We start from the raw sequence: 25,341 nt of genomic DNA, 5'->3' as shown, positions 1-25,341 counted from the left end.
TAGTCTCTGGTCCTGTATTTTTAATGCCCTTCATGTTGTTCTTTAAACTCCTGGGGCCCATCCCCTCCCTGGTGGAACTCCATTGACATCAGCAGGCCTACACCAGGAATGAATCTCTTCTACGCCCCCTCCCTCGTACTTTTAAGGCTGAGAATTAAAACTTTTGAGTCACAGGGGGGCCCCCACTGCTTCCCAGTGGAGCCGACAGTCCCCACTGTGCGCAAGACTCGCCTCCCTCTGCCAGGGCTGCCTCTGGCACAGTGAGACATTTCAGTCCCAGTGGGGAGCCGGAGGAGCAGGGGAGATGAAGGGGGGCAAGTTGCAGATGAGCTTTGAAGGCATCGGCAGAAAAGCAGAGGGCAAAGGTGTTCTCCCGCCTTCCGTTGCTGGACCCATCCCGTATTCTCTCCACCCCCAGGCCTAACATCCCGTTTGAGCCAGTGGGAGTCATGGCTATCCTGCCAGGGATAGAAGAAAGAGGCTTCCATTATCAAATCAACAGAGCGATGGAATCATTAATTGGAGAGCACAGTTGGCTTTGGCCATTGGATCAGTGCTAGGATCCCATAGCCCGTGTGTCGATTTCTTGTGATTCCATCTTCCACAGAGGGTTAAACACTAAATCCGCAATGAGTCTCTTGAACCTTTCTTTCTTTCTTTCTTTCTTTCTCAAAAAAGACATAAGCTCTGTCTCTCTCTCTTTCCCTTTTCCTCTCTCTCGCTCAGTGAGAGCTGATGCAGTTAATTGGAGCTTCTTGAAAGCGTGCATTAACACAGGCAGAGCCAAGAAGACGTCTTGGCAGCAAAATATCATTATCAGTTCTTGAGCTTCAGCCAAAATCCCCTTGCGGTCAAAACACAATTCTTTAAACTAAACAATTAAAGATTTGTGCAAGTGTTGCTGCCATGAGATATCAAGGGTAGGGAGGGGCTTCTCCTTGCCAGTGTCAGCAGAAGTTAACAATCCGCTCTCTTCCGGGGAAACAGGTGACAGGCTGAAAACTTAGTCAGCATGAAGGCACTGGGTAGGGGCCATGGGAAAAGTCCTGGCACAGGCACCACCGCACGGGGGATATTGGCAATTTCTCTCTTTCCTCCTGGGAGCTGAGAGGAGAGCTATGTGTCTCAGTGGTTTTCAAACTTCTGACCCATGTCCCCATTTTACAAGTAAAGCTGGTACCAAATACTTCATCAGAATACCTTTTTTCAATAGAAAATGGCTTCTAGATTCAACAGCAATTTTGTCCAGGAAAAAAAGTCTACCTTTTGGGAGGTTGTCAAAAAATAATCAAACCTGCAAACCAATTTTTTTTTTCAGTTTTTTTGAGGTTTTTTTCTATGAAAATCCAAAAACTGTCAACAAGATTTTTTGATGAATATGACATCCTTTTTTTTTTTTTCATTTTCATCTAAATATTTTCTTGGAAAAAAATTCATTTCCTGAGCAGCTGTATCAAAGAAAGAAAGGGCAATCTCAGCCCTTTCTAACCTATTCATGACTCCTGGGTTAAGAACCGACGGTCTGAGTGATTCAGTTTTAAACAGGACACATGATCAACTGGTTACTAGTAATACAGGGCAACTAAACCAAGCTCTCTTAGTCTCCTCTCGTAAGCTAGGCCCTCCATTCCCTTTCTCTGCACCTGTTCCAGTTTGAATTTGTCTTTCTTGAACATCCGTGACCAGAATTGGGCTACAGAATTGTATTATTTTCCCCTAAATTAAGGCCTTGTTCTGATTTCATTCAGCCTGGTGTAAATCTGAAGTAACTACCATAGGTGCTGGAACTAGGGGTGCTGGGAGTGCTGCCAAACTCCCTGGCTTGAAGTGGTTTCCATTATATACAGAGTTTATAGTTTGGGTCAGTTACTCTCAGCACCTTCACTGTACAAATTGTTTCAGCACCACTGGTAACTGCTAAAATGGATGGATGACACATCCATGTGAGACCCGAGCACGTCGGATTAGAGTCAGTCCATGATTTTCGAACCAAACCTTTTGTTTTAAAGTTCTGATTGATTTGGATATTCCCCTCTCCCCCTTCCAATTTCAAGGGTCTTTGCACTTTCATATCAAATTACCAAGAGAAAGATTAATCTCATGCTATTTTTGGAAACCAAAGAGCCAACGATCTCATCCAAAATTCTCTTCCCGCAAAAGCTCCAGCCCCGCTTTGCCAAACTGGGAGAAGAAGCCAAACTCCTGGGTGATTATCCAGAGCAAACCCAAATTCTGACCTTTTGAGCTTCTATCACTGCAGGAGACGGAGAGAAGGAGAGCTGCTCTACACTGAAAATGTATGTCACTATTTCTACATCTCTCAGGGCTGTGAAAAATCCACACTGGAGGAACATAGGTATGCCAACCTAACCCCTAGGTTAAGGGAAGAATTATTCCATCAATCTAGCTACCGCCTCTCGGGTAGATGGCTTAACTACAGCTCTGGGAGAACCCTTCTTATAGAACTCCCAGAGCATGTAGCCAGCCCTTACCAGGCTGCAGAGATCCCTATCAGACCTACTCCCAAGTGAGAACATCTAGCAACCTTATGGTCTGATGCTGGACTTCTTGCAGCTTTGTGGCTCACATAAGGCAGTGACTTCACTCAGACACGGCACATGGAGCTGCTTTGTCAAACCCCTATCAATGTATGGATGCCATAATCCCGTAACTTTATCCCAAGACACTGACTAAATATTGACTGAGATGGAAGAGCTCTACCTCCCGAACTTCCAACACTGTAACTGCAGTAATGTGGTTTTACTAAAGTTGAAAAGAGTTGAATACCCCCTATCTAGCTGCAAGGAAACATAGCATAGGTTTATGGACTAAAATATACAATGGTACATTTCAGGTTTTGGATGAATCTGCCACAGCAGCTGTTAAAATAACGTCCACAGACTAGCATCTTCCAGTGTTACGATATGTACGATATTCAGTGAAATGTAATCCAAATGTGTTGGTTTCTGTGTTGCACAGCCAACCAGCCTGCAGCTGGCAAGATTCAAAGAGTTAACTGAAGAGATGCTTTTAATTGTCATGGGGTGGGGGAGGAGAGATTTTAAAGAGATGCAGAAATATTCCAGGGTAATAAAATATCCCCTTTTCAGTGTCAAAGTTAATGTTCCAGGCCTCAGGTGAAATCGGCTTCTTATCAGAGAGTGATTCCCCCTGGAGAGGTCTGACAGAGCTGAGAATGGGAGAGGCAAGTGCTGCTTCCCCTTCACAGTATGATGAGAAGTGGCTCTGGACTCCAGCTCTGAAATGCAGATTATTCAGGAAGACAAAGTTACAGGGTAAGAAGTGAGAAAGAGAGTTTGAGCAGTCGTGTAAATAATACAGAAGAGAACAATGTCATTAGGCCAGCTGGGCAGGGCCGGCTCCAGGCACCAGCTGAGCAAGCTCCCTGCTTGGGGCAGCAGATTCTAAGGGGCGACATTCTGGCTAATCTTAGGGCGGCACAGCTGCCCAATTTTTATTTATTTTTTTCTTTTTGTTTTGCCTCCGGGTACGGCCACCCTGCTCCCAGGGGTTTTGTTTTGTTTTTCTTTGCTTCCGGGTCTGGCTGCCCTGCGCCAAGGGGTTTTTTGTTTTGTTTTGTTTTTTTTGCTTGGGGTGGCAAAAAAGTCAGAGCCGGCCCTGCAGCTGGGCCCGCGCTTTCCTGGGCTGGCTTGCTTGCTTCTAAAACATAGAAACTGCCAGACTGCATCAGACCTGTGGTCCATCTAGTCCAGGATCCTGGTTCCAATAATGGCCGCTACCAGCTGCTCCAAAGGAAGGTGCAAGAAACCCTGCAACAGTGACTTATGGAATAACTCCCTTCCTCTGGGGAAAATGTCCTCCTGACGTCTGCTAGTTAGAGGTTGGTTTGTGCCCTGAAACATGAGGGTTGCGGTCCTTTCCAAACCCTGGGTTAATTTTAATCACTTTAATTGTTCTTTTCATCTACATGAATGTCCATTTTTTATGAATCCCGCTGATCTCTTGACCCCAGTGATTGTTGTGGCAATAATTTCCACAGGGTAGCTGTATGGTTTGGGTTTTTTCCCATCGTCTCTCTCAAGTTGTTGTCAGCACGTCACTCTTCTCAGAATTGTTTGTGTTGCCATATCAAGATGAAGGATGTTATGGGACATAACCAGAGCCCTCTGTTAGTGTCAGGACAACATATTGGACAAGTGCAACTGCACACAGAGCACTGAGGTCATTATTTTACTCCTTGGATTTAAAGGGACACTGTTGCTGAGGTTGCAGCTTTAGGCTTGGATTAGGGAAGTGTTTTGCATAATTTAGAGGTTCTGAATAAAACCAGTGCCTGGCCTTACAAATCTCACGCTGTGATCCATTGACTGGAATGGGAACTGTGGGAAGTCAGGCCCCTTGTTTAGGTGGCTAAGGATGGATTTAGACTGGGCCCCCAGGTTTGAAGATGTTGGCCTTAGCTCTGGAAGGAAACTCCACCACTGTGAGATTGTTCAAAACAATAGCAAAGCTAGACTTTTTAAACGTACAGCGTAAAGGTGTTCTGCCTAAAATGGCTCACCCTGTTGTAAATCCATAATAGCTCCACTCGGCCTAATTCTCTTCTCACTCACCCTGGTGTAAATCAGTTCCAAATCAGCTGAAGTTAACCAAATTACATTGACATGAATATGATGTCAGTGGAGGGAAAATGTGTCAGGATATGCATGTGTATCCATGCTCATTCATGGGCCTGCATATGTGTGTGTGTGTGTACCTCCGTGTATCCGTGTTTCTGCATGGGCCTGTGTGTGTGTGTGTGCATGTATCTCCGTGTATCCGTGTTTCTGCATGGGCCTGTATGTATTTCTCTTCCTGTAGACAATTCTCCATGTGTCTTCATCGGTCCTCCCTGGGAGTTTTGTGTGCACACATCTGCATGAAGCACTGTGAGCATGTCTCCATCCAGGGAGGGCAGCAGCTAAAACTTCCTAGGGTTATATTCTTTTATAGACATATATAGAGATATATGTGTGTGTGTGTGTGTGTATATATATATATATATATATCCCCTTTCTAAACAAATAAATAAAGCTGTTGCCAAGGCCTTTCCGAGCATTTCCTGGAGAGAGGCGCATTGCCACCTGTTGCTATGGAGAAGGCTCTTTATCATAAACACTGGGTAAACAGCTGCTGCCAGAAAGCCCCTTTCTGCCTTCCCTGGGTTTATTTGGAGAAAGTCAATAAGGAAAAATAAACATTCCTTGTCCTTGTGTATATAGGTCCTTGGGACTTGGATCCTACAGCAGTGTTGGACTGGGTGTGCTTGGAGGGCTGTCAGCTTCCAGATGGTTCTCAAAAGCCAGGATGCTGGGCATGGTCCCAGGGCCTGATTTTAATGGCACCCAAGAAGCCATGAGATTAGGAAATGGGAATTTTATAACACAAGTGGCCTTTGCAAAGTACCTTCCATCTTCAAGGCATGGGCAAACTTCACCTGTACAGCCCACTAGGCACGGCCTGAGCCCCAAAATTCAGAACCAGAGTTGGATTTGGAAAAATTTAGACCTGAACATTCGGAGACTTTCAGATACTGTGGGTTTGATTTGGCCCATGACAGAGCTATAGCCAGATGACAAATTCAGAACTAGGTTAGTGTTGAGATTCCAAACTTTTTTTACCCACCACTGAAAGGCAGTCACCTCTGAAGTGGCACAACACAGTTGTTTAACAACACACAATAATATTACACAGGAATCTAACATTATCTATCCATCTCTCTCTGTCATTTGTGAGTGCTGCAGTGCCATGGATCTGACCTGGAGGGACCATCCATATGTTGACAGTGGAGTTCTGTCTCTGTTGCCCATTGGATCCTTCATCCTACTACTTATAATAATGCCAAGTATTGTCGTTGGAGAGAGTTATTTTGTGACATGGTCCATTAGAAACAGGCATGAGATAACCAACCCATTTCAGAGAGGCCCCCAGGCAGACATTGTCTGGAAATAATCTTTGCTCCTCAGTGACTGGATCTAGGCAGGTGAGCAAGATGGCAAAGTTGTTGTGTTCTGTTATTTGTCTATAATATGCCCAGCCATCACTGTGGCATCTAGGTGTCCCCTCCCCCCTCCGATGCCCACTGGGCAACCTCTGCTCCCCGGCATTACCCCATGTTGGGTCCTGTAGGTTGGTATAAAAGTGCTAGTTTGGAGACAGGTCTTTGAAGAAGGTCCCTGTCCACACTCACATCCTCCCTGCAAGAGGCACTGTTCACCTTTTCCTCTCCTGCAGACTTTTCTCAGAGGCAAAGGGAGAGAGGCACTGTGGACAGGATCCCCCATTGAGATGATAGCTGTAGAGCCAGAGCCGGGAATTAACATACTCAGGCTGTAATTACAGCTTCAGAGCAGTGACACCTCCACAAGTGTCTTTTTTTTTCAAAAGCAGGTAAATTGGAGGCTTACAGGATTGTGGGGGGTAAGTGGGGAAATGGGTTATTTTTAGCATCTTCCTCGTGCCACCCGGTGATTGTTAATGTCCTGTGTGTTTGATGGCGAGGAGACATACAGACCTGGTGGCCAAAGGCAGTCAGCCTCATACAGGGTGGGGAAGGCATATCTGGAAGGGGAAGCCAAATACTACCCACTCAACATGGCATGAGGGTAAGCAGAGAGATTCAACTTAGAGTGGGGAAGAGGAGCAGGTTTCCAATTGACATTATTTTTGTGGGACCTACATCTGTCTGTCTATTTAAATATCTATACAACTACAATTTACCAATCATGATAGCATCTAGTCAACAGGTCTTGATGACCCCTGGTCTAGCCTCCAGCAAAATCGGTGGAGTTACAGCAAGGATGAATTTGGGCCATTTTGTCTATTCTTGCACATCCAGCCAATGAGGTGTTTGCCAGATTGAGGGGCCATGTTCTAGAACAGAACATCCAATGTTTGGATGACACGTTTTTAAGGGATGTGTGCAGCGGAGAAAACAGGGGCAGTTTTACCTAGAGAGAGGCCTGAGCTGCCAAATTTGGATCCAGATAGTAACATGTGGGGTTTGGGGATCTGGTTTGCTGGTTATAGGGACAGCTTCAGAATTTGGATCCAGATTCCAGTGTCCCAGCACTAAAGTTCAGAGGGAATTCAGATCTTGGTCCATTCCTAGATTATTATTTTTTTGACAGCTGCTGCTTTCTATACTCAAGGCAAGGACATTAGTGCTGAGAGGAAAAGAAAATTTGATTTTAATGCAAGCCCCAGTAATCAGCTATTTGTGATGGAATTTTATCTGTCCTGGTCTCTAAGGGATGAGAAGCAAGCAGAGAGGGAAGAAGGGTCAGAAATTAGTATGCAGAAATATCTGATCAGCCAAAGTAATTTTCTTTAATAATCGTATTCATACTGGCTGCTCTCCGCTCACTAGAAGAATTAAGTATTTAATAGTAATATATTTCATCTGGCAGCAGTTCCGTTTCGTTAGGAGCCGTGATGCCTCGCTGGGGTGGAGGGGGGTGGGCAGGTGAGGAGAGACTGAGGAGAGGGACTGGGGTGAGGAGATTAGAAGGGGAACAAAGCTTTACTAGGGGCTGGCCTGCCCTTGACCAGTTAAGCGCTTTGCAGGGACAATGCCACCCATCCAGTATGGACCTAATGGAATTGCTTATCCCTTTGCAATGGGTGCAAAGAACAGTTCCTCAGCCCCTCCTCCCCTCCCGCATGTCATCGATCATTGCTGAGTTGCAACCTACGGATGAGTTGGACAGTTTTTCAGCTTGGGTCTTTAGCTAGCACATGGGGGTTGGCAGCACCCTAAAGATCTTCCCCCACAAAGGACTAGTGCTGGACTGGAGCTGACATTTATATATATATATGGATAGGCCAATGACATACGCTTTATACTGGGCTCAGTGCAGGAAACACTGAGTGAAATTCTCTGGCCTGCGTTATGCAGCAGGTCAAACTAGACAACCATAACTGGCCCTTCTGGCCTTAAACTCTGTGGATCTATAATTTTCTGGGAGATACTTTATTATCATTATTATTGACCCTTATTCAGGAGATCATTTAAGCATATGCTTAAAGTCAAGCATATGCACAAGTCCCATTGACTTTAATGGGTCTTAAGTACATGCTGAAAGTTAAAGATAGCGAAATGATGTCCTGAATAATGATGTCAATGCCTTGACACCTATTCTGGCAAAGGGAGGGCAGGGCTCTGCTGCCAACCTATTTCATCTTAGTTGGAGCTACCTGCCTGAACATCGAGTCTCCAGGCATTGCCGCCAGCCACGTCACAGCACCATACCCCGTCGCAGGACCCGAAATCACAGTGAGCTTGCATGAGGGCTTGGGACCAGGTGAAACTGTCTGCAAAGAAGCCAGGAGGGACAGTGTAAATGGAAACTTAGTGGATGCCACAGGGCACTGAGAGTGAGACAGAAATTAAAGCAGGGGATGAGGGAGTCAGAACTCCTGGGTTCTATTCGCAGCTCTTCTTTGACGGACCTTAGGCACATCTCTTCCCCTCCCCATGCCTCAGTTTCTCCATGTATATATTAGAGTACCACCTACTTACAGCCTGTGCATGAGAACAAATGGATGTCTGCAAAGCGCTGTAAGGCCTTTGGATGGGAGGTGCAATAGCAGATCACAGCGGTATTATTAGCACTTCAGTGTAGTCATGCCCTATGCCTTTTAACTCTTAAAGCCATCTCTCAGGCACCTGCGTCCCAGGGCTGCCCAATCCTTTCAGCGTCTCTCCTTGGACTCACTTGTCTCTTCTCCTCCACTGAGTGAGGTCAGGGGGCTCTTCACTCCCCTTCACACCGGGTAACATTTTCTCTCCCTCATCAATCAGGGTCTGCTCAAGAATGCTGGCAGCTCAGGGGACAAGCTTCACGTCCCCCAATCCAGGAGGGAAGTTTCGGGGGTGAGGAGGAGCAGCAGCAGGGTCTGAAGAAGGAGCCCACGAGGTTGTGGACTGGAAGGTCTGCTTGTCATCCAAAGGTCAGGAGCCTCTTCAGATCCACCCCTGCCCTGGCCCGGAGCTCAGAGCCACCCCCCTCCCAGAGCTGGGATCTCCCAGGCTCACCTTGGTGCATGTTCACTACAGTCAACACAGCGAGAGGCCTGGTGAGAAATACCAGGGAGAAATTAATCCATATTGGCTCGAAAAGAGAGAGCGAGAGAAACAGAATTTCAAATCTGAGTTCAAATCCTCTCTGCTCTTTTTAAGAGCAAATCTATATAAACAGCTGAAAAGTGAGCCTGACATTTCAGGTCGCCTGACATGCTGGAATTAAGCACCCGTCTGTTAAATGGACAGCTCTCCAGTGGTATGTGCAGTGGGAGGGGAAGGGGGACAACTTGTGGGGTGCATGGATTTCAGAATGGTTTGTTGCTGTATTAATGAGCAACTTTGCAGTCCAGTCCCTTCGTGGTTCTTAGGGAGCAATACAACACCTTGGAGAAATTTGCACAAATAATAAAATGATAGTGTATTAATGATAAATAATACCGAGTATTCACCATGTCAATAACACCTTGTGCTTGAGGATCTATCTACTTATCTAGATACGTCTACGGCCCTCATTACTGTAGCTTCCGATTGCCACACAACACCCCTGTGAGACACAGCAGAGGTATTATCCCCATTGTACAGATGGGAAACTGAGGCACGGAGCTGCTAAGTGTGGCAGAGCAGGGACTTGAACACACCTCTTGCACAGCCCACATGAGTGCCCTCATCCCTGGGCCATCCTGTCTGTCGCAGTGCAAGTTGCAAACATTAATAAATTAAGCTTCACAGCCTTCCTCCCCCGTACGGTGGATATGTATCATTATCCATGGCCTAGGACAATGGGGTTCTCATCCATGGCTGTGGATCCTATGCAATACAAACGAATAATATCCATACAATACACATGGGGAAACTGAGGCACAGATGGGGCAGGGACTTGCTAAACGTCAAAACACCTAAAGGTTTTTTCCTTTGGAGTTTTTGTTTTTCCCCAATTTGAAGCATTTCCACCAGCTCTACTGTTGGTTGTAAAAGAAGGGACAAAAAGCTTTAGGGAAAATGTCATCGAATTTTCTCCCATTCCTCCCCTGGTAATTGTGTTATAATTTGATGTCTACTAAAGATGCTGTGCTGTGCAGAGGAGACCTGGGTATTTGATAGCAAATACCAGCATCTATCCTGCTTCCCTTTTCCTTGTGGGGTTTTTCTTTAAGTAATCCCAAAGAGTGATTTATGTATTCATTTATTTATTACATTTTTTCAAATCCGTCTATAGATGCCCATACAGTGCTTAGGGTATCTGATTTGCCCCAAGATTCCCAACACAACAGAAGGAAAGGGGAACAAATGGGCCAGATTGTAAAGAAAACACATTTGAAAAGCCCCCCCTCCGTGTACTGTACTGGTGGGCCAACCCCAGTAGAAACCCTGGTTGTAAGCTACAGAGTTCTGAATTGTTCCTGCTGAGTTGGGAAGACTGGGTTCCAAGCTGAGACCATGAGAGGGGGTTGCTTATGAGATGCTGAAAGTTCAGTCCCAGACCACTAAATGCAACTATAAAAAGAAATGCTGTTTTCTCCAACCAGCCATTAACTTCATAGAGTTCCACTCTTTCATTGTTATCTGAGGGCTGTCCTGTAGCCCCTACTTGAGTCTTGGTCCATTTTCTTGAGGACCATGTCACCAAACCCATCACTATAGCTGACCAGAAAGTCTAGGTTTGGAATGGAGCATGAAGATGGATCTCCCCTCTCAGGAGAGAGATATGTTAGCAGGGGTCAGCGTGGAGGCAATATGCTCTATGATCTCTCTGTTCTATGGGTAGACAGAGGATTCAGACTCCAGGCCCATCAACCCACCACCTTTCATCAGGGCTTACTTTACCTTCCTTCCATTGTAACAGATAGCAATGCTCCCAAGGCTCCGGTGCAGAGAGAGAGTCCAGCTGCTGAACCAAACACAAACAGCATGCCAAGGTCTCCATTAATCTAGTTGTTAGAACAGAAAACTAGAAGTCAAGATTCCCAGTTTTTTTAAGTCCCAGCTCTGCCACTGCTTTACCCCTGTGACCTTGGGAAAGTCACTTAATCTCACTGCCTCCCTGCCTACATTTGTAAAATACGAATCACTAGAGCTGAGTGAATAAACAGCAACAAATAGTGTGTCAAGCAAATTCAGCCTTTTTTCTGTTCACAGAAAATCCACCTTCAGATGGTGATTTCCTCTATTTTATTCATTAATCACATTTATTTCATGGATTATATTTCAAGAGTTTTAAACTCAGTGGGTTGATCATGAACAGTTGGCTGTGAGAATTACTCAGTTTTCACAATGGGAGCTATGTGGTTTGTTATGATTTGTTGGCTAAGTCACATGGTATTGTTTCTTTCTGCCTGATTGGATGAGCATACTAATTTAACCCACATTAAGAACATGTGACTGTTTGTCCCCCCCTCTAGTGTCCAGTCCTCACATTTAAAATTTGGTGGTTGTGAATACTTGTGCATGCAGTTTTGAAATTTGCTTTCTGCCAGATTTGTGCCATTGAAACACCATGTCTGAAATACTAGGGCAAAGCAAGGCCAAAAGATGAAGCACAAAAATAGAGGAAGCAGCTTGGTTTATAAACATGAGCAAATATTTGCAGTAGAAATTCTGCTCTAGTGAGCATAAAAGCAGGCTTTCATGATAAAACTACTCTAGTGACCATAATAGTGAGCTCTAGTGATAAATATAATCTAATAATGATAATACCTGCTATCAGGGATCTTGTGAGCCTTAGGTCACGTTTGTAAAGTGGTTTGCGATACCCCGGTGAAAGGCTGAGTGTTGTTAGACATTGATTCCTTTCTGATCTAAGCTCATTTTCATACAGCTTCACAAAGGATCTCTCCATTACTGAGAGAGCTGGTCCATGAGTGCCAGAGACCCTGCTCTGCCCCAGTCTCCTTTGCCATCATTCTGCAATGACTCCCACTGGCACTAGCAGAGCTAGCAGTGACTGGCTGTGGCCAATGGGGTGAAATCATATTGCAAGTATAATGCACATAGCTCATTACGCATATTTAAATGAGCTGTGCTGGGATGCACAGGGCAGGGACCACCACCTCAGGGTTTCAGACTGCAAAGGGACACAGAGTTGTTGTTATATCCTGCTCCTCAAGCTTGAAGGCTTTTGCATGACATCAGACTGGGTGAGCCTTCTATTATGTCCGACGCCCCATGTCTTGAGGTTGCCACATGCCAACAAGCCTGGGTACTCCTTGCATTGTACCTTGCACCACATGTTCTAGGGCTGTTGCCTGGCACTGGGCTGGGCACCCTTTGCATCGTGCCCGTGTTTTAAGGCGGCTGCATGCCTTGGGCCAGCTTTCATGCGAGGCACCTCCACTCAACACTTGAGCTTATTGAGAGATGCCTGCAGCATTTTAAGACCAGGGCCTGAACACTGTTTCTGTTGTAAGGCCACGGGGAGCCCATGCTGGCTGGCCAGCTTCCCAGAGAACTCCCTCTTCCAACTCCGGAGCTGGTGACCCGGGGCATCAGTCCCACATGCCTCTCCTTCCTTCCTTCCTTCCCTTTCTCCCCCCTCTGTCCCCCACCCAAAGTACTGTCTGCAGAGCGCGTGTTTGTGAGCTCACAGGGAACGGTGGGATACGGGCCTTTCTCTCGGCTCTAATGAAACCCTTTAATCATATTCAAATAGGTTACTGTTCAGGGGGAAAATAGAAATATGGATTTGATAGCAATAAATTTCCCTGGCTGGCTAAGCCCAGTTCTTAATTGTCCTGTCCCAGGGCTCGCACATTTCATTGTTCGTTAGGTGCTTAAGTCCCTGCTCTCATTTTGTGGCGGTGACATTACCGCTGATGGCTCTAATACTCTCATAATTTGAAAGGGGATTTGCATGATAGAACGCAGAGTATTAAAAGAAAAAGAAAAAAAGAGTGTTAAAAAAAAGGAGGGGGGGCGAAGAACGAATGAGGGGGGGCAAGGGAGGACTGGTTCCAGCTTTCACTTAAAAAAAAAGTCACTTTCTTCAAAGTCAAATCATTGTTTTCATTAAAGTGGGGAAAAAAAGAAAGAAAGGAAGTGTCTTCTCTGCACAGTGAGTCCGTCCGGCCGCTGGTATTATCCTTATTGTTGCTAATGGTTATTAATTATTATTATCCTGCTGCACAGTGCACTGCGGACGTGATGTCCCCAATGTCCTTGGGACAAAGGGAAAAAAAAAGAAGGGTGTCCATACCGGGGAGGGCTCTTCGCAGCTGGCGCTGGGGAGCAGAAGAGATTCGGTCATCTTTTTCAGTGCACGCTGGTTCCGAAGCAGTGGAGGATCTTCTAGGTATCAATGGGAAACACAACCTCTTTCTGGGTGGGTTTATTTCTCTTTGGACAGTCTCATTGCTGCGGGTAGCAGTGGGTGTCCTGAGTTGGAGGAGTGTTTGCTGGAGGGTGGGCGAACCAATGAAATCTGCTTATCTCCTTGTACCGCGCCTCTTTGCCCCACACTTTGGATAGAATTTAGAGATGAGTGCAAATAAATAATCAGGAAAACTGAGCGTCCCTCAAACTTCCAGGAGATTCAGAATCCAAACTCAGAACCAGACTCCAACTTTGCTACTATCCCTTCTATCATAAACCAAGCCAAAATACCACATCCAAACACTCAGAGGTGGTTGAAAATCCATACCTGAATCTGGATCTGAATTTTCATAGATTTTAAGGCCAGAAGAGGTCATCTGAATTTTGTAAATAAGTCTATATTCAAATGTCTTAAACAACTGAGGTATTAAAAACCCTGATCGGGATTTTGTGTCCTTGAGCTGAGCTCTGGATAAATATAGGACACGGATCCCCTGGGTGTGGTTTTGTAACAGAGAGCTTTTTGGGACAGGCACTATTGTCTTTGTTCCCTGTTCGTATGTCGCCAAACACAATGAGACCCTGAACCTTGATTGGGGTTCCAAGGGTCTGCTGCAATACAGATACATAGTAATAACAATTATATAAAATCAACCTCTGGGTTTGGCCAGATAGTTTTACCCAGGGATTAGGGAAGTATTCACAATTCATGATGGTAACTGTATAGTTAATTTCCTGAAAATCATTTGGAGCCACAAACATTTCACACAGGATTCCTTCCCATCCCCCACCCCCAGCTAGGCCACTGAAGAAAAGATAAATGAACCTAGAACCAAGATGAGTAGAATTTTTCTCTTATATCCTGGAAATTGTCCTATTCTTCCTGAATCCCCAGTTGCCTCCAATTGTATTTATGGTTCAAGAATGTTCAGTTGGAAATACTTGGCAAGTCAAGATAGACACCAGCCGTGAAATTTAGAACCAACAGCTAAGTTTAGATCAGGAGATTTGATTCAGGCCCATCTCTGCTGATTGTCTTGAAAGAAGACTCCTTCTTCTCCCCATGACATCTCCAGTGGCCCTTTCTCTTCCAGTCTAATTCACTTGATGGATACGAAACTAGAATCCCCAGGCCGTAAACTCATTTGAGGTCTCCAAATCATCAGTGGGAAAAGCCCTCTTATGAGATCTTTTTATAGACACAATAGTTACATCCTGTGCTTGGCCAGGAATGAAATAACTATACACTGAAACCTACACACTTACATTCCTAGTCTACTCTACATAAGAATTTATAAGACGCCTTTATCTATCAGCCATTTGTTTTCTAACTGATAAAGGCATGATGAAATGTGATAATTGTTAGAACATAACATAAGAACAGCCATATTGGGTCAGAGCAATGGTCCATCTAGCCCAGTAGCCTGTCTTCCAACAGTGGACAGTGCCAGTTGCTTTAGAATGAATGAGTAGAACCAGGGCAATTTCAATTGATCTATCCCCCAGTGATCCAGGCCCAGCTTCTAGTAGCTGGAGGTTTAGGAACATCCAGAGAATTGCCTTCCTGACCAGCTTGGCTAACAGCCATTGATGGACCTATCCTCCACAAACATATGTAATTCTTTGTTGAATCCAGTTATACTATATGCCTCCACAACATCCCTGACAACAAGCTCCACAGGTTTACTATATGTTGTGTGAAGAAGTAGCCTCGTAGACATTAAGGCAGGAAGGGACCATTGTGATTATCTTGTCTGATCTCCTGCACAACCCAGGCCACAGAACCTCATCCATCCCCCCTGTAATAGACCATAACCTCTAGCTGAATGAGTGAAGTCCTTAAATCATGAGTTAAAAACTTTAAGCTACAGAGAATCTGCCATTTACTTTAATTTAAACCTGCAAGTGCCCCACACTGCAGAGGAAGGCAAAAAAAAAAACCCAGGGCCTTTGCCAATCTGACCTGGGGAGAAATTCCTTCCTGATCCCCAAATAGGTTGATCAGTTGAACCCTGAGCATGTTGGCAAGACCCACCAGACAGATACCTAGGAAAGAATTATCTGTAATAACTCAAAGCCCTCCTCGTCTAGTGCCCCATCTCAGGCCCCTGGGGATTTTTGCTACTAGCAGTTGCAGAGGGGCCACCTGCCATTATAACTTCCTTTTGGTTGCTTTGAACTTGATGCCTATTAATTTCATTGGGTGACCCCTGGTTGTGTTATGTGATGGAGTAAATAACACATCCCTCTTCCTTTCTCCACACCAGTCATGATTTTATAGACTTCAATCATATCCCCCCTTAGTCATCGCTTTTCTAAGCTGAACAGCCTGAGTCTTTTTATTTTTTCCTCATATGGAAGCTGTTCCACACCGCTAATCAGTTTTGTTGCCCTTCTCTATACGTTTTCCACTTCTAATATATCGTTTTTGAGACGGGGCGACCAGAACTGTACTCAGTATTCCAGGTGTGGGCATACAATGGATTTATATAATGGCATTAAGATATTTTCTGTTTCAATACCTATCTCTTTCCTAATGGTTCCTAGCATTCTGTTAGCTTTGTTGACTGCTGCTACACATTGAGTGATGTTTTCAGAAAACTATCCACAATGACTCCATGATCTCTTTCTTGAGCGGTCACAGCTAATTTAAACCCCATCATTTTGTATGGATAGTTGGGATTATGTTTTCCAATGTGCATTACTTGGTACTTATCAGCATTGAATTTCATTTGCCATTTTTCATCTCCTCTTTCTTTTTATTGAATATTTTTAATAAATTCTGAATTGCTAGTGGACCTGGGTGAGTAATTTATTCAGCAAATTTAGCCCCTTTTCTGTTCATGTATTTTCTGTAAACACACTTAGGTTTCTCAGGATCCATTCATGATTTGAAATGGTTCCACAGACTGTTAATGTGAATGCATTTCAGCCTCTAATCACGCACTGACTAGTCACCATGACTGTAGCCAGATGGAAGTTGCTACTGGCCCTTGAGTGACTGATCACTTAAGTCACATGATGTTGTTTCTGCTCCCTGACTGGATGAGTGCTAAACCTACGGAGAACTTTTAAGAAGGCCGCATGAACATCTCAGGTCTGAGGACCCAGGCAAATACGTGTTCACAAACCATTTCCAACCCTGCCTCTGAATGTCTTAGCAAAGCACATTTCACTTGCACTGTTTGTGAAAAGTGAATAAAAGAGCTCCTAAACAATAAAGAATTAATATTAATATTTTTATTGCAGTTGTGGTGAGAGGGCCCAAATGAAACCCGGGCCCAGATATGCCAGGTGCTGTACAAAGACACAGTCCTTTCCCCAAAGAGTCTAATTCCCAAATCCTATTCAGATGAATGTTTGCTAATGTTATTCTACACTGTTCACTCTGCTCTAATTGTAAGTAAATCCCATACCAAAGAGTTTTCTTACCTTTCAGTCTATGGGCTTGTCTACACTTGAAATGCTTCAGCAGCACAGCTGCCCAGCTGTAGCGCTTCAGTTGTAAACACTATGTACACTGACGGGAGGGGTTTGCGCATCGGCGTAGGTAATCCATTGCCCCGAGAGGTGGTAGCTAGGTTGACAGAAGAACTCTGCCATCTACCGATTGCTGTCTACACCTCTCTGTTTAAAAAGCCCCCTGATTTTCATGAGCCCTTGCCCTTGGAAATATAAAGAAAGGAGGGAAGGCAGTTTAAAGGAGGAACTGGAAATGTGTCCTCGCCCTCCAGGAAAGTTCTCAGACCTTACAAAGTGGAGCACACCGAGAGTCTGGGGACTTGGCGTTTTGGCTTCAACTGCACAAATGATCCTGAGGCATTTTCTGCCAATAGCAGCAGTTTCAAACAGCACCGTGTTTGCTGCCAGCCCCACCGTGCAGCGACTTGTTCCCCGATTACATCATCCTGCATAAAAGGGGATTATTCAGACCTTGGTTTCAGCTAAAACAATACTGCAAATTAGCTAAACGTGTGCTCCACTTTCCTTCCCTCCCTTCCCCCCACAATCTTCTAAGACACAAGGGCGCCTGGTTCAGATGAGGAGGGCAGGTTGAAATTAGACCTGCTCCCAGATTCAGGGGATTAAGTCACTGAATCCGATTTTGTGGGGTTTAGAAAAACACCCATTTCCTTTGAGCGGGGAAAAAAAACCCTTTGAAAATAAGACCCACCATGAAAGACATTTCAAGCAGTTGGTTTGCACTAGCGAGAACCCGCAGTGGTAGTGCTTCCAATCCCCAGCACCGTCCCATCTAGCAGACCCCTGTTACCCTGTGCTGCAGGATCCCTGCATCTGTCTTGCAGTCCCCATGCTTCTGGCTTCCCAAGACCCCTGCTCTTTCCCATCCAGGAGATCCAGTGGTCTCTGCCGCAGGATCTGTAAATTTCTCCACCAGGTCCCATGCAGACTCTGCTCTGTATCCTGAAAACCTCCATCTTTCCTTCAGTGCTAATGCCCCTTGCATCCCAGGCCTCCTGCCCAATCCATCCAACAGACCCAGTGCTCTGCATGCCAAGACCCCTGCCTTTCTCTTGCAGTCCCAGTGCCCTCACATCTCAAGACACACACATGGTCCCTCCCTCATACACCTCCCCATTCAGCAAACCCTCTCATTGCAGGATCTCTGCACCCTGCAGCCGAACCAGTTCTCCCCACCCTGCATTCCAGGACCCTCTCACCTATCCATCTGTCAGGCCCAGGGCCCAGACCCCAGGACCCCCAGCCCCTTCCAGAAGACCCAACTCTCTCCCCCCACACCATCCCACCTTGTCTCTACCCCACCAAGCCCAACAAAACTCTAAGGAAATACAAGAGCCAAAGCGAAGTTCAAATATTTTTGTTCTCACCATTCACTTGGGGAAGCGGGGTGGGGGGAAGCGAGAAAAAGGGGAGGGGGGACAAAGGGTGTTTAATAGGCTTCAGTGACAGCACAATGTCCACATTGGGAAAAGATTAATGATGAAAATTAATCGCATGACCTTTCTTTCGAGGAGCTGGAGGTGAGGCGAGCCATTAAAGCCTCTTATGTTGTAATTAACGTTTGAGGGGAGAAAAGACTGGCTTCAGAATGGATGTGATCATTTAATTAGGGTTATGCGTCAGTGCCACAACAGGTTCAGAGAAGTCATAATTTAACTATAGCTTTAAATTACCCAGTCAGAATGTGGATGGCAGGGTTTAATGGCAAAAGAGCTGTGCCACCGAGGAGTAGGGAAAAACAATGAAATAAACACCTCCAACGGGAGAGGGCGAGGGATGACAGACACAGAGGCAGAAAGGGGCGTCTCAGCAGGGAAATCGCCAGGATGACAGCTTGGGTTTATTTTAAGGAGAATAGTATAAAACCGGAGTGGGACAAAACATCAAACCCCTTTCATCCAGATACACGTACAGCCTGATAAGTATCAGAGGGGTAGCCGTGTTAGTCTGGATGTTAGCCTAATGTGTTCCTGCTGATGCTGGCATAAACCAGGCCTCCAATGGGCCCCTTTGTTTTCTCCCTCACCCCAGTGTAAAGCAGGAGTAACTCCACCAAAGTCAACGTTATGCTGGCTTGAAGCTGGTGTATTTGCAGGATCAGGCTCTTTGCAACTCCCGGGGGTCTGTGATGCTGCCCCCCCTCCCAATATTAATAAACCAGAACATAGAAATTATCACCCTGGATCAGAACAATTATCCGGCTATTCCAATATTCTTGACAGTGCCCAGTATCAGATAAAGGTGCAAAACACCTGACACTCGACAGTTGTGAAATAAACAAGTGATCGGTATTTTAATCCCTGCTAGCAAGCCTGTGTACATTGGTGAACAGTTATTTCCATAAGTCATCTCACTACTTTCAATGTGTGTGAGTAATTACTAACCAGTGTGAGTAAAAGGGTCACAACCTACCCCATAACACAGTGCAACTGACCCTTTAAAATTGCAGCAGTCCTGCAGAAACAGAACGTCTTTTTGCAGGAACTCAGAGTGATTCAATGGAATTCATCCAGTGGAATTTTTAGGTACCAAGGCTACCTTTCAGTCCCGAAGGCATTGAGGGGTAGAGTTAATATATAAGCTGCTCTGTAAAAAATGGCCAAAAAACCTGAGACAGAATTGTTATATCCATAGATACATTCTGCAGATAAAGAAATATATTTTCATTGTTGTTCATTGACTTGTGCTTAAATGATGCAAGAACATAAGAAAATATTAATTATTTTAAAATATATATAATACTAGAGATTGGGATAGGTATGGGGATTTTTTAGACAATGAAAAAATAAATGAAAACTAAACAAAATATAGACAAAGAGAGATGTGGGCTTTTTTTCTATCAAATATGCAAAAATGTCCACCTGGCAAACGCACCAGCTGCTTAAATGCCACTGATGAAAGCACCTCTTTTCAGTCAATGAAACAGGAATTGAGTCCTGCAGGTCTGGTAGCGACAATGCAAGATTCTGTTGAAAAAGCTCGGCATGCTGACAGAGGCGGGAGCTCTGGGCTCTGTAGGGCTCTATTGTGGTGATTCTAAAGAAAAAGTTATGTTCCGTTTGAGTTTGGTACATTTAACAGATTTATTGACTTTTTGGTCCAGTATGGATGGGTGTATACGGTGGATGGGAGGTAGAGGCGGAGATGTAGAGTCTAGGAAAATGACATATGAAAAAAATATATAATGCAAAAGAAAAAGCCAAAACAAAATAGAAAACCTCACTAGGTTGAATGTGTTGTTAAAGGTCAAAAGTAAAACATCCGCTATATTACCAAGCATACAAAAAACATGAGTCAGGTCCCCCCATATCAAGAGATTGCCTTAAAAATATTTTTAAAACTAATACATTTTGGGGTCTTTGTATATGCCTTCTGGTTTTGGAACTTTGAGGGGGCATGTTTTCAAGTTTTTCTCTGCAACCACAAGGGCTAGACACTTACCGTTTATTTCTGAAATGAAGGCTGAGATTCTCATGTAATTCCATGGCTCTGTGAGCTGAGGCTTTAAGATAAACGCCAAATATTATGAGAGATAAAATCGCAGGAGTCGGCAACCCCATGATTCAGAAGTAAAGAAATTGAAAAATTAAGATCCCCGGCAACCATGCTGAATCAGACATGCTGCATAGACTATAATATTAAAAGAGACAATGTCAGGTTAAATATTGCAGGTCAGATTCTGTTCTTGTTGATGCTGATGTAAATCTGAAATTACTTTACTGAATGCAGTGGAAATGCACAGGAGTAAAACTGTAGTAAATTAAGATCAGCATCTAACCCTATTTTTAAAAAATATCCTTACTAATAACAACAGCCGAAATTGGTAAAAGTGAAAGAATTTTAAAACTCTCCTTTACTTTTCACCATTTACTCTGCTTTTCATTTCAGTTTCACTCAGCCCCAGCCACTGTAAATACATATGTGTGTGTTTCACTTTGGTTTCTTGTCAGTTTCACTTTCTGGTTCTCCTGCCCTAGAGCAGAGCTGCAAATAAAGATAGGAGGAAAAAGGATTTCCTGTCCTGCAAATATTTTCAAGAGTTCAAATGTTTCTTCTTTCTCAGATTGGGACAAAGCGTTAAAATCTTAAAAAATATTTGTACATACATATATATATGTTGGTTTTTTATTTTGGGCCGATTAAAATGTTTCATTTCAATTTCAAACTTTTTTAAACACCTTTTTCAGTTTAAACAGCTTAATTTTTGAAACCACAATGTCATTTTGATCCAGAATACCAGAATATTTCATTTTGAAATTGTCAAACTGCAATGTTTCGACTATTTCAAAACTTTTTTGCAGCGTTTTTTTTAATTGGGAAATTCATTGCACCTGACCTTGTTTCACAAACAGATTCGGTTTTGACGAATTGGCATTTCTGAGGGGAAAAAATGATTAATCAAAAAAATTCTGCGCAGCTTGGGTTGCAGACTGCAAGGGACAATGCTTGTATTTGAACAGAATAATCAATAACATTCTTTAAATGAGGTAAAAATCTGAAAAAATCTTATTAAGCTATAAATATTAATTTTAGGGTTTGGAAAACATTTTTTCATTTAAAAAAAGCGCTAATCTGAGACTGCCCTTTTAACATACTATATTTGTGCTTTGGGGACAAGTTACTGTTCTCGGAAACTTTGGAATATACTGAGCTGTGATTCACCTCTCATACTACTTTAACTTCAGAGGTTCTCTTGTTTTACACCAGTGTGAGAGGTAATCACACCCCTTGTTTTTTTTGCATTATGATGCTACTAAAGTCAATGGAAGCTTTTCCAGTGACTTCTATGGGAGCAGTACCAGGTTCTTAAATTCTTAGTCTCAATGTTGCGTCAATATAGGGTTTGTTGTGGGGTAGGGGAGCACATCTTTGCCTATGTGTTTTGCTTGTTTTTTCTAGAAGGCAAATGAAATAGAGAAAAAGGTGCATTTGAACCACGGTCCATGTTGGCTCCAGCCATTCTACATTCAACATTTTTATGCAAAAGCAGGGAGGCAGCCATTATTTCCCTGATCTCCAGTTAGGGTGACCAGATGTCCCGATTTTATAAGGACAGTCCCAAAATTCGGGGATTTGTCTTGTATAGTTACCTATTACCCCCCACCCCAATCTCGGTTTTTCACACTTGCTGTCTGGTCATCCTATCTCCAATCTAGATAGTTCTAGGTTTTTGCAAGATTTGAAGATTTTGCAAGCTGGGAGCATTCATTTTAATCACTCTGCAAAATTGCATTTCCTTGCCCCCCCATATCTAATTTAACTGCAGTCTTGCCGTAGCTCCAAACTGCTTCTGTGCAGAACTGCCTTGGATAGTTTAAGGCAAAACCTTACACTTCCTAATCAGAGAGCTGCACTGGGAGGGTGAGGGGAGCGAAAGCAATGGGATGATGAGATTGGAGGCACCCTGTGATTGGAGTGTTTGATGTTGGTGTGAGAGAGCAGAACAGAGTGTATCATGTCACCATCAGAGATGGTGGCTGAGGTGTCCCCCACCGTTTTCCTGGTTTCTATGGCCCCAATTCAGCAAAGCACGTCTGTATTAAGTATATGCTTTACTTTTGTCAAATCTGAGCCAAATGCATAAACAGAGGCAGCCAGCTGTCAAAGGGATTGCTCAGATGTTTCAAGTGAAGTCCATGCTTAAGTGCTTTGCTGAATCAGGGCTAGGATGACCAGATGTCCCAATTTTATAGGGACAGTCCTGATTTTTGGATCTTTTTCTTCTATAGACTCCTATTACCCCCATTCTGATTTTTCACACTTGCTGTCTGTCACCCTAATCAGGGCCTTTATATGAAAGAAAATCTGTACCGCTCAATCATGTACCTCACTGTTGTCTCAGTTGTTTGATTGACTTAGCAACCTGGGATAGCAGCATTTATCTGACTCCACTTTGGCTTTGGGTCAAGTGTGAAGGAATCCAGGATTCATTCCTTAAGTGACCTAATTTGTGGCCTGCCCATGCTTTTTAGCTCTTGCATGGTCTCATAACCATGACACACAACTGTTTTTTTCCCTACTAGCTGAACGAAGGTTTGTTTTATTTTTTTTCTCTCTCTCTGCTATTAAATCGATACAGAATAAATAACAAAAAGGTGCAAATTATAGGCTATAATCCCATCATGGGGTCTTAAGGATATTGGAAGCAGTGGGACTGACAGCTGAACAGCTTTCATAATCATCCCATTTATAACAGACAAGCATGGGAGAGGCTGCATGATGTAGTGGGTTGAACACGGGGCTGCATACCAGGGCTGCTGGTTTCTGTTCCTGCCACTGTGTTGGGGTGAGTCATTTTGCCTTCCTGTGCCTCAGTTTCTCCTCCTGTAAAATGGGGATAATGATGCTCACTTCGGGGGAGCTGCAGGCTAAGAGGCTTCTTCTGCTCATATGTCTTAAGATCTTGAAAAAGAAGGACTTTCTACAGCAAGGACTTGGGTCTGCATCGCACAAGGCTGGTGTACTGGGTGGGTAAGAGCAGGGGGATCCCTGCATTGCTTTGCTGCATGACTGACAATTATTCCTGCCTCCCAGGTGGAGTGAGACCTAAGCCAGGTGAGGATAAGCCAAGATCAGGGCCCCATTGTGCTCACAATCTAAATAGACAAGATGGACAAAGGGTGGGAGGGGAAACTGAGGCAGAGAGCAGGGAAGTGGTTTGCACAAGGTCACCCAGCAGGTGAGTCGCAGAGCCAGGAATACAGCCCATGTCTCTTGAATCCAGTGCCCCACCCATGGGACCAGACTAGCTCTGTGTTAGCATAATGGGGATCCCACTGAAGGTCCTGAACCAGCACAGCATGCAAATAGTCTCACTGGTATAAATTGGGCTGCACACATGCTTAAAGTTGAGCACATGTTTAAATACATTGGTGGATTGGGCGTAAACCCTCATCTCCTCAGCTCTATCCCGCCCTGACCCATGGGTGACAGTAGCAGCTGGGACTGCAGCAACCTCCCATTGCCAGAATTCCTCGTGCCCTCATGGCTGCAAGAGGATTTGGGCCTTGACCAGGAACATGCTCAGAAAGCAATCAGTGGCTGAGAGTGCAGATTCTTTTCAGCTCCTGGCGTTTTGAGGGTCGACGCTCTGGGATCTCTCATCACTTCCGCCCCGGCCTTTCTCCCTTTCCTGCCCTCCAAGATTCACACTGCAAAGGCCGGCTTTATGGATCCACATGCCTGCCAGTGGAAACCTCGTCAATCTTCGGCACTGACTGCCCCATAAACCCTGACGCCCTCAAAAGGAGAAAAGAAAAAAAAAAAAAAGGAAATGACTTCTCTTCTTCATGGAGGTCTCGTGGCCTTAAAACTTAATAGTCTCTCAAATGCCGTAATGCAAGAAGGGGCTTTTATGGACTTGACAAGGGATAATATTATTGAGGTGTGTTATTATCTTAATTCCGGTGTTTCACAGATTTGGGATGGGGGGAGAATAAAGCCCTTTTGCTGAGGAGTTCTACATCTCTGCCTTTTTACTGACCGTGGAGGTTGTTGTCCTCAGCCAGCTTTCCCATGCCAGCATCACCGAACGATCACCCTCATTTTTCAGACAGATGGTCAGGGTCCTGGTGAAAGGTTCAGCCCCGGGGCAGCTCTCTGGCACGTTTGAAGCGTGACGGGTTCAGACGAGAAGGTTGGGTAAATAGCCTGGTGACTAATGACCAACAATTTAAAGCTTGTGATTGAGTCAATGGAGAGCAGATGGAGGGGGGCTGGGGGTGGAGGAACTTCGCAGCAGCATCAGGAGGAGTTGCAGGCACATTGGAGAAGAGAGCGAGGAAGACCTGTGCCAGATTTTCTCCTAGATGCTGCACACTGGCAGCTCCTCGTGTGTACTCAGGGCCTCTGAAAATCTGTTCCCTAGAGAGAGAGATCTAGATCACATCACCACAGAAGTGTAGATTGCTATGGGGCAACAAAAAGTTACGTCTGCTTTAAGCAGGGTCCTAGCAGTTAGGACTCTGCTACCAATTTGTCCCATGATGCTATTTGAGTCTTTTTTCTTCTTTGTGACTTTCACCTGTAAAAATGTGGATCGTGCTTTTTGCAAAATGCTTTGAGATCCTTAGACAAAGGCCAATATATTCTAACCATCAAAATTTACAGGCGAGAAAGAGTAAACACAGAAGTATCTATGTATCTATCCTATATTAAGACATTGACTGGAAGCAAAGGCATCCCCAGCAATTTCCTCCTGCCCTGTTCACACTTTAAACTCACATCTCTCTGTTGCTTCCTTTTCCTTTTCCATTTGTTGCTTTTGCTCTCCTTATTTTCCTCTTTTCTCTCTCTTTTACCTCTCTGAGCCAAAGTGCCTGCCGGGAAGGAGCTGGGGTGTTGGAGTCCAGCCACTGCCCGGCTTTCAGCGTGTGTGGGCAACCCCAAACAAACAGACAGTAAATAAAATACCCTCTCTCTCAGACATGTGCATAGTTTCTCCATTACCTCGGCTAATACTGTCTTTCTTCCATCTTGAGTTCAATGTTGTTTTTGTCTCTTTCAAA

Source organism: Chelonoidis abingdonii, chromosome 4 (genome assembly GCF_003597395.2).
Source record: "Chelonoidis abingdonii isolate Lonesome George chromosome 4, CheloAbing_2.0, whole genome shotgun sequence".
Taxonomy (NCBI): Eukaryota; Metazoa; Chordata; order Testudines; family Testudinidae; genus Chelonoidis; species Chelonoidis abingdonii.
This window is presented reverse-complemented; position numbering follows the sequence as displayed.